Below are 8,741 nucleotides of genomic sequence, written 5' to 3' on the forward strand. Positions count from 1 at the left end.
GCCACCCAACACTACAAAGCGCAACCCCATTCCCTTATCTCAGCCCCATCTGCACAGCCACGGACTTTCATACAGCTTTGGGGGCGTTTGGACAAGCCTTTAAGCAGGCAACTGTGCTGTACGGCACTGGCGGGTGGCATAGGGCAGAGAGGGACTATCACGAGCTGGAAATATTGGCCCCTTTCCCAGCCCGGCCACGGTAACTCCTCCCTTGGGAAGAGGAAGCCGTTTCTGGGCTGTCGCCAGCTTTGCAGATTGCGACGTAGAGAAATACGTCACAGCAAGTCCAGCTCGCCAGGAAAACGAGGAAGAGCCCGGAAGCTACTTTTGCCTTGGTGATTCGTATTGGTGGCTGTGCACAGCACCGATTTGGATCGCAGTTCGGATTTGTACTGCTCAGTGACAGAAAGCAGGTAGAGAAAAGCTGCTATCGATACCACAATTAGTTTTTGTTACAATTGCCAATAGGGGAACAGAAAATACGGGAAAAGGAAAAGAAATATTTTAAAATTTAATAATGAAAAATCAGGTCAAAGGAGAAGAGTTCAAAATGAACAAAACCAATGAGTTCTGGGCCAATATTTGGCCTCAGGATCATGTTCAGGGCATATCTTTTCCCATGAATGAGTCAGGAAAGAGGAACCTGCTGTTGTGCCCACTTTGAGAGGTGGGGATGGCGCCCGAGGGCCATGGCAAGGACGGATGCAGAGCCCAGCAGCCACCCAGGGCAGGGGCAGCACCATCGCCCCATGGAGTGGAGACACCAACAACAGCTCCCATCTTCTGCAGGGGGTTGGGGAAATCCAAGAAGTGGAGACAGGCAATGCCACATACCCAGAGGCAGGATGGATCTGTCGCCATCCATGAATTTTGTCATTCGCCCTATGGGAGGTAGAGCTCTGCACAGGTGCACAAGAAGGCCTAGGACCTGCCCTCRGCTCTTGGCTGGCCCTGAGAACCATGAGGCTCCTGTGGGAGAATAAATAGGTTGTCTGCTTCAGTAAGAAGGAGAGGATCCAGCAACCTGCTGCAAACCACACATGGGCAAGCACAAAAAATTGCTGAAGGTGGCTTGTCCCTTCTCTTGGGGGCCCTCTCGTGGGAGACCACTGCCTTTCTCTGTGGTCATCTTCTCCATTAAATAAAAYATAGTAATAATAAATAGAAGATGCAAGTTGAGAGGGATCTCCACATGCTACCTTGTCMAATCCTCCACCCCTGTCATCAGGTCTGTTTCAGACTGGGTTGCTTAAGATCTTTTCCTTCCAAGCATTGACAGTTTCTGACATTGAAGACTTCTCCACCTCTCCTGGCAGCCTGTCCTATGATTCATCCCCTGCAAAAGTGATTTTTTTCTGCCTTCTTACTATTTACCTGGAACATTCCTTGCTGCAGCTTGTGCCTGTTGCAGCTTATCCTTCTGCAGGTSCCTCCAAGAAGATCCTGGCTGAACTGTCTCTGCAGATTCTGTTGAGGTAGGAAGGGACGGGAGACATCAGGCTGCGCAACCCCAGACCGCACGTCCTGGGCTTCAGCTCCTGCCCCACTCACCTGCGCTCTTTGGACTTGCTCCCATTTCCTGATGCCTTCCTTGTACCAGAGAGCCTCAAACCAGGGAGAGGACTGAAAACACAAGTTTAGTCCAGACAGGCTCATTTCCTGAGCTGCCRGCAGCTCTCCCGCTCGCCCAGTGTGCAGTTGTCCTCCTTCGCCACCAGAGCACACTGCTGGTTCACGTTCAGCAGATGGCTGCAGGAGCTGCTGGCGCTCAGCGTGCGCGCGCCAGCACGGCAGCTCGTTACCTCTTGCAATGAGCTCATTGAGCTCATTGAGCTCATTATTGAAAACCCAAGGAGCTTCGGCAAGCACAACCCATGTCCCGGGCCTGCTGGGGCAGAGGGGCGGACAGGGCCTCTGTCCCTTGCAGGATGGTCTGTAGCGGTGTCACCTGGCCCCGATTCCCGTCAACACGGACAGCCTGAGCCTGAGCTGTTTTTGATGCTGCCTTTCACAGCTCGTTTTTTTGGACTACCTGGATCTGTAACCACATTTCTGCAGGCACAACAAGAGCCCTGCCCAGGCCTAAGGTCGCCAGCTCCTCCTAGCCCGAAGGCCCACACACAGCATAGCAATGACCCTCCTCCCCAGCCCATCTCCTGACCATCCACCCCAGCACTAGGAGCCCACTCACCTCCTCCACAGCTCCTGTTGACCTCATGGTGGCCCATGGGGTCATCCCCTCATGGGGTCACCCCGCGCCCTCCGGCCTTACGTGCGGCCTCCCCGGGCCTCCGTGCGCATGGGGCCACCACCACCTCAGGGAGAGACAACCTGTCAGCAGCGGCCTCCCTCCAGGCCTAAGCCTTTAATGTGCCTTCAGGAGATGCTCCAGACAGGGCCATGCCTCCCTCGCAGCACATCTCCACTACGCTTGCAACACTTCTTTCCAGCTCTACCCACAACACTACCTATAAAGYCTCCATTCGGTGCTTCTAGGACCCCTGCTCCTGCAGGGAGCTATATGGGTTGTCCTCCTGCAGTGAGCAAGTAGCTCCTCWCCAGGAGGCAGGTGAAGGAGGGAGGTGTGAGCATTCCCTGATCCAGATACAGCTATCAGGAGATAGGAGATGCAGTCATGTTTGAAGTTCATCTAAAGCAGAAGTCCATCTTTGGGAAAAGCAACCAATTACACCATTAACACAGGAGCTCTGCTAGCTGCTCCCGTCTGCGGGGCTCCAGAGCCTCTGCCACCCAGGAATCCTCATGCACTTTATTTAAACCCTTGTGCTGCAAAGAACAAAAGTTTAAAGCTGTTAACAGTAAAGCTGGCCAAGTAGAAAAGAGGGGGAAAAATGTTAAAATGCCATTTTATCATGTAGGAAAAAGCAATGAGAAAATGAGTCAAAAGTAACTCATGGTGCCATTCTGCAGAAGAAAGTTGGAAAAGATTGTCRCTTGTTTATATTTATGAAAACTAGTTTATTATGATATCTTACAGCAATTCTTTTTTTTTTTTCCTCATATTTTTAAAACCCTTGTGTACATACACATTCACAAATGAAATACACCCTGATACTAGATCATTCCAGAACAGCTCACTCTTATGCACTTCCTCCCCATSCTAACTGTGAGCTGGGACACGCAGGTACAGGTCAGCCTGCTTGTAAAAGGGTAACACCTGGCTCCACTTCACAGGCTACACCTGTAGTCTGCAAACACCTAAGGAGCAAATAGCCTGCCAGCAACATCTGTGTGACGGTCATAGGTTGTGACTGCCCAGTGGGGTGGGGTGGTGAGAAGGTGCTGGGAACACGGTGAGAGGAGGTCTTCCAAAGAGGGGATACCAACAGGTCTTCTGCTGTGCTGCAGGAACCGGAGCCTGGGGCAAGTTCTGGAGCAAGCTGAGCCTCAGCTGCACTGTGGCTTCCCAACGCTTTTGTCTGCTTCTACTCTGACAATCTGAAATAGCTCCAGAATGGCAAAACATTCCGAAAAGGTGCCTTTTCCCCAGCTCCTGAACTCTGTAACTGATATATCTAGGCCAAAGCGCAATCCAACATAAATTAGACCTCTGAAAATCCCAAGCGGGTGAAAATCGATGAGTTTTAGCAATAAGTACATGTTTTATCTCCCTTCTTATTAATATTTAGATGTGTCTAATCTTTCCTTTGCAAACATGATGTTTCCCTGTTGCTGCTGTCCTTTAGAGAATGCTGAAGTGAAAGCGTCTGATTTCTTTGATGAAAAATTCAGCGCCGAGTCCTCAATAATGCTGGTACTTATTTTGAAACAGTAAGCTCCTGCAAACCGACTGCTTTCTTGGCTCATCTAGCCTGGCCAGATGACACCACCTCACCACAGACTGAGGTGAGATGCTATTTCCCCACTCCCATGATTTTAATCCAGATTTTGTAATCATTGTTACATTTTTTCTCTATCTCTAACTCTTCGACTGCTCAGCAATGAAGAGGGTGACTGGCGGGGTTACAAAACTTAAGGCTATCATTTAAAGGGATGGKCCCAGTCTAGTTATTGCACCTTCAGTAGTTATGGATATATAAAATCAAAAAATTAAGGATGAAAAGTGAATTTCACGAGTATTTAAAAGCATATATTGGCCTAACAAGAGAGATGAGAGTCTCAGTAATTTTCAAGAAAAAAATGATACACTTCTTCCCCTTCTAACATACAAGTGGGACAGCTGGAAATTCACTGTAACTCTGAGGGAAAATAATTAAGAAGAAAAAAAARRAAAAWTWAAAAAAAAAAAAAGGCAATATGAATTACATTAATTGAAAAGACCAAAAGCAAAGTTGGTCCTACAAGGCGAACTGCTGTTTGGCTTTAGAGTAATTGAGCAAAACAATCTGGAAATAGATGATGGAAGGAAGATAGATATCTTCCTTCAGAAGATAATCAGAAACATCGTTGGACAGCAGAAGGAACCCATTGGGTAAAGGAATGGGTAAAAGAACCCATTTCATTTGTAAAATTGCCCATTTTGTTTGGTGCGATAGTTCAGGGTTGGAAGGAACTGTGCTCGGGATGCAGCTGAGGCCAGATGGAGGTCGGGGTAGGGAACAAGCGCCCACAGGAGAAGCCCAAGGAACAGTTCCTGTACCTTGCTGTTCCTCCTATGTTCCTCACTGTTTTTTTCCGTTCTTAGGTGGAGAAGGCAGAGGTGAAACCCTGTTTCAATTTCCCAGACTACTCCACAGCACCAACCTCGGCRCCCATCCCAGAGGCCCCACTTCCCTGTGGCACTTTACTCAGCACCCATGGAGATAGGTTTCAACTTCTATCTCTCMCAGAGGCAGGAAAAACCAAGACCCAGCAGCCACTTTCAGTTTGGACACAGACACATTTCAGCAGTACCCAAGGCCTCTTTATTCTGAAGGTACCTTTAATCTACAGAGGGTGGGTCATTCTGCTGATGTTCACAGCTTCTTCAGTAAGCCTACCTGGAGAGAGAGACAAATTTGGGGATACTAAAACCTCAGTGTGCAGGTACTGGCGGGGGGGCTCCAGCCCAGCCAGCTTTCCAGTCAGTGTTTTTTCTGACAGGTCCATGGTTCCTTGAGTCCCACCTGGACTGGGTGGCCCATGGTCTGGTCACAAGTATGTGATCTCTATGACGTTAGGCTCGGCGTTCCCGCAGGGAAGGTGGTGTTTACATGAGCACTGGTAGCTTTCCCCATTCGTGTCCTTGCTGTCCAGCTCTCGCTGGCAGTACTGGACTGACTGCTTCTTCTGGGAGCCCAGCTTCTTCCAGTCCGTGAGGTGCACGCCGCCATCCAAGTCCTGCGGCATGGGCTCATGGTAAAGGGTGATTTGGATGGTGCGGAGATGAGGGCCATAGTGCACCACAATGATAATGAAGATGGCCAAGAGGACGAAGATGACAACGATAACAGAGATCATGGGCAGGGCATCGGACTTCTTTGTCACGCTCTTAACAACAGAGACGGGAGTGAATGTGTCCGAGTCCTGGGGCTCGGGCTGTCTCAGCTGGCTGCTGGGGGCAGAGATGTTCATGGCTCAGCAGGCTAACCTAGGGCAGAGAAACACCATTTGGAAACAGGTTATCACCAAGCAGAGGCTGTCTCATGTGTGCCCTCATCTTCTGTCCTTGCTTACATGGCTCCTGCCTGTCACCCATCTGCACTTGCAGCTCCTCGGGCACAGAGACCCAGGGGCAGGCACTGGATGCACCTTGTTCAGTGCATGCTAGGGGAAAGATCAGGCCTGGGACAAGGCCTTGGGCATTGAGCAAACCCTCCTGAACGGATCACAGCTCTCCGGGCTAGGAACGGGCATGATGAGCCCTTCATCCCTCCTGAGCACAGTGTTAGGAGTCCCCTGCAGCAGGGAAGGCACTCTGCAGGTGCCCAGCGTGCCCAAACAGATACTTGGGTTCAGGCAGACTAAGCTTAAGTGCCTGGTACTGCGGCCCCTATAAGGACTCCATCGTGATAACCCCACTTCAGCCAGATTTATTCCTCCAAGAGTTCATGATGAAGAGGAGAGTGAAGCTCTGTAGAAGCCACCTGGGCCATGCTCTGTCTCCACTAGCAGTGCTGAGCCACTGGCAGAATTTGGGGTTACATCTGGGGTTGTAGGGATGGTGCCCTGGACACATTCAATCTGGTGGCAATCAGAGCACAGCGGGGAGGTTTTCCCCTGTGTTGCCTTGTCCTGGACACCTTTGGAGCCATGGGGCTTCCTTCCACCACCCTATGCCCCTCCACTACAGCATTACATGAACTAAGCTCCTGAAGAGGAGACTTTAACTTTCCCTTCCTCCTCTCAGTACCACAGTGCTAATCCAACACCAAAACTCACAGGCGGCTTCCCAGAAAGCCCAACCCTGCCAAAATACACCAGGAGATATTGGCAATTCAGGCCGGCACTGAATACAGCAGCGAAAATCCAGGCATGAGGGGAAGGATGTCTGAGAGCRGGGAGGCAGGGGGGGCAGCAGGAGGAGAAGAGGGAAAGAGAAAGAGCCTTCCCTCCTCCAGAGGGACCCAGGCAGTACCTCTGTATCCCTGCTCCAGGAGAGTCATCTCCAGGGGAGATGTTGGGACGCTCGGAAAGGCTCCTGGAAGCTTGTCTGGAGGCCGGAGGGGCCGTGAGCGCAGCTGGGCTCACCTCGGAAGCGGCCACGTCATGCCTGCGACCCGCGGCCCCAGGGACTCCCCCGGCAGAGAAAGAGGAAACGGCGGCTCGTGCCACACGTGCTCCGCGGAGGTGCTGCCTCACCTAGCAGAGTGCCACATCATCTGCGCCTCCTCCTCCTCCTCTTCCTCCTCCTCCTCGCTGTCACACACACACACACAGAGGAAGCACTCCCCGCTCGCCTGCTGCAGCACAAGGGCCCTTTGTTTGGGGAGAAAACACCTAACTCCCGCTCCTAACACACACACGGGCCAGAGGAAAGCCTTCCCTCCTCTCCCTTCTTTTATTGACCTGTCTTTACGATTTATTGAGCTTACAGAGCCCCTCTGCGTGCAAGCTCCTTGCAAAGGCCAGTGCTCCCGGCTGGGTTTGCCCAGCGCAACGCTGCAGCCACAAGCGCTCCCCTCCGCTCCCTCTTTCAGCCGGGAATCCTGCTGCTCGGATTCTTCGGCCCCAGGAGGCTGTTTAGGAGATGGCTACGTGCTAAGGGGGTGCATTTGAAGCAGGATGTGCCTTTCTGGGCACAGCAAAGCATCCATTCCAAGCAGCCATGGACCTGCTTGGTGCAACCCAGCCCTGAGAGCACCATCAGATGGAGGAGTGTCTGGATGACCACAACTCCCGTTCAGAATCAGGCAGCCTCTGATTCTGGACCCTGAGCACATCACAGCTACAGCAAAGATGGATCATCCACAGCTTTTGCTAGCTCTCGGAAGGCATTTGTGAAACCACCCAGTTTCTCCCAACTATCCCCATCTTTCCTGCCCCAGAACAAACCTGCTCTTACCTTGTGGCTGCCTCTCACGTGAATATTGTGGATCCTTCTCTCACATTCATGGGGAGGATGGGGCTGGAAACGCTTCTTTCTCCCTTTAGCCAAGCAAGCTGATGGAAGAGATTTGTCTGAATGATAGGGCTGCTGGGACCGGGAATTTGTACTAATTTCAGGATTCAGTAAGACCTTAATCTACATATAATCTCTGGGCATCACATCTGTGCAAAAGACAAAAAAACAAAGGGAGGGGGGCGATGCTAAGAGAGGGTTTATAAAAGCAAAAGCTGATGTGAGAAGCTGGCTCCTCTTGGCGTGATGGTTTGTTTTGGGTTTTGGAGATCCTTGAACAGACCTGCTGAAATCTAGCAAAAGATGTACCATATATTAGCGATTTCTCCCTCCTTTCATGCAGTCTTCTCCCAGCCACAGAAGATGAGGACCTTGCAAGCAGCATGAGACMCAGAAACCAGGACGGTCCTGCTCTCACCTCAGGGCAAACCAAAGGCTCCAAGACCAAGGGCTCTGCTCCGGCCACCACCCAGACACAACATCAGGACCAAGATACTAAGCACGCACAAACCCTTTGCTAGCAGAGCTGAGCATGGACCAAATGAACAGAGGCTTCAATTCCTCCCCTCATCAAAGAACCAGATCCTGGCATTTCTCTTTCTTTTTCCTGTCTAAATCAGCATGTCCATGCTCTGATTATTCTCCTTCTGGGATCCAAAGTGCCCTGGGCATGAGCTGTTTGGCCCCAGCAGACGGAGAATAATCCACCCCACTGTGGGCTCCACCTAATCCCCACTCCTTGGGCTGAACGTAACATCCCCACAAAGGCCAGATGAGGCTTTTTTTTCCCTCAAATCATGGTGTTCACAGATTTAATTCAGTAAAACCACTCTCCTTTTCTAGGCTGCCCTGGGGTGCCAGGGGCTTCATCSCAGCTCCTGGCTTCAGCACCAGGGAAGGCAATAAACCCTTTGCAAAACAGCAGCCCAAATTATTCAAAATTCAAAGCCTGGATGTCCTGCGGGGACATGATGCTGCTGCTGCATCAAAAACCCACATGTCCTGGGTGCCCTCCAGGAGCAGATACTTCCAGTGGTCACGTTTAAGCCTTCTCAGAGGCTTGAGGAAGGTCCCYGCTCCCACGAGAGGGCAGGTTGGCTCTTCCGAGAGCACCAGGAGCAGCTTTTTGCCTTGGGAGACCAATCCATCATGTATCCATCACTACTCCACACGGAGCAGAGGAGCAAGTTCCTCCAGGCCAGGAGCAGAGCCAGTGCTC

General features: G+C 51.3%; 1 long non-coding RNA gene across 1 annotated transcript; it reads left to right on the forward strand.

The window, feature by feature from the left end:
• The first annotated feature begins 3,376 nt into the window (after positions 1-3,376).
• On the forward strand, positions 3,377-3,842 carry LOC112944311. The gene is made up of 2 exons (XR_003248751.1): positions 3,377-3,496; positions 3,708-3,842. It is a non-coding gene; the product is annotated as an uncharacterized LOC112944311 (long non-coding RNA).
• The last annotated feature ends 4,899 nt before the right edge of the window (positions 3,843-8,741 follow it).

This window comes from Nothoprocta perdicaria, unplaced genomic scaffold (assembly GCF_003342845.1).
Source record: "Nothoprocta perdicaria isolate Ctin4 unplaced genomic scaffold, notPer1 scaffold_166, whole genome shotgun sequence".
Classification (NCBI taxonomy): Eukaryota; Metazoa; Chordata; class Aves; order Tinamiformes; family Tinamidae; genus Nothoprocta; species Nothoprocta perdicaria.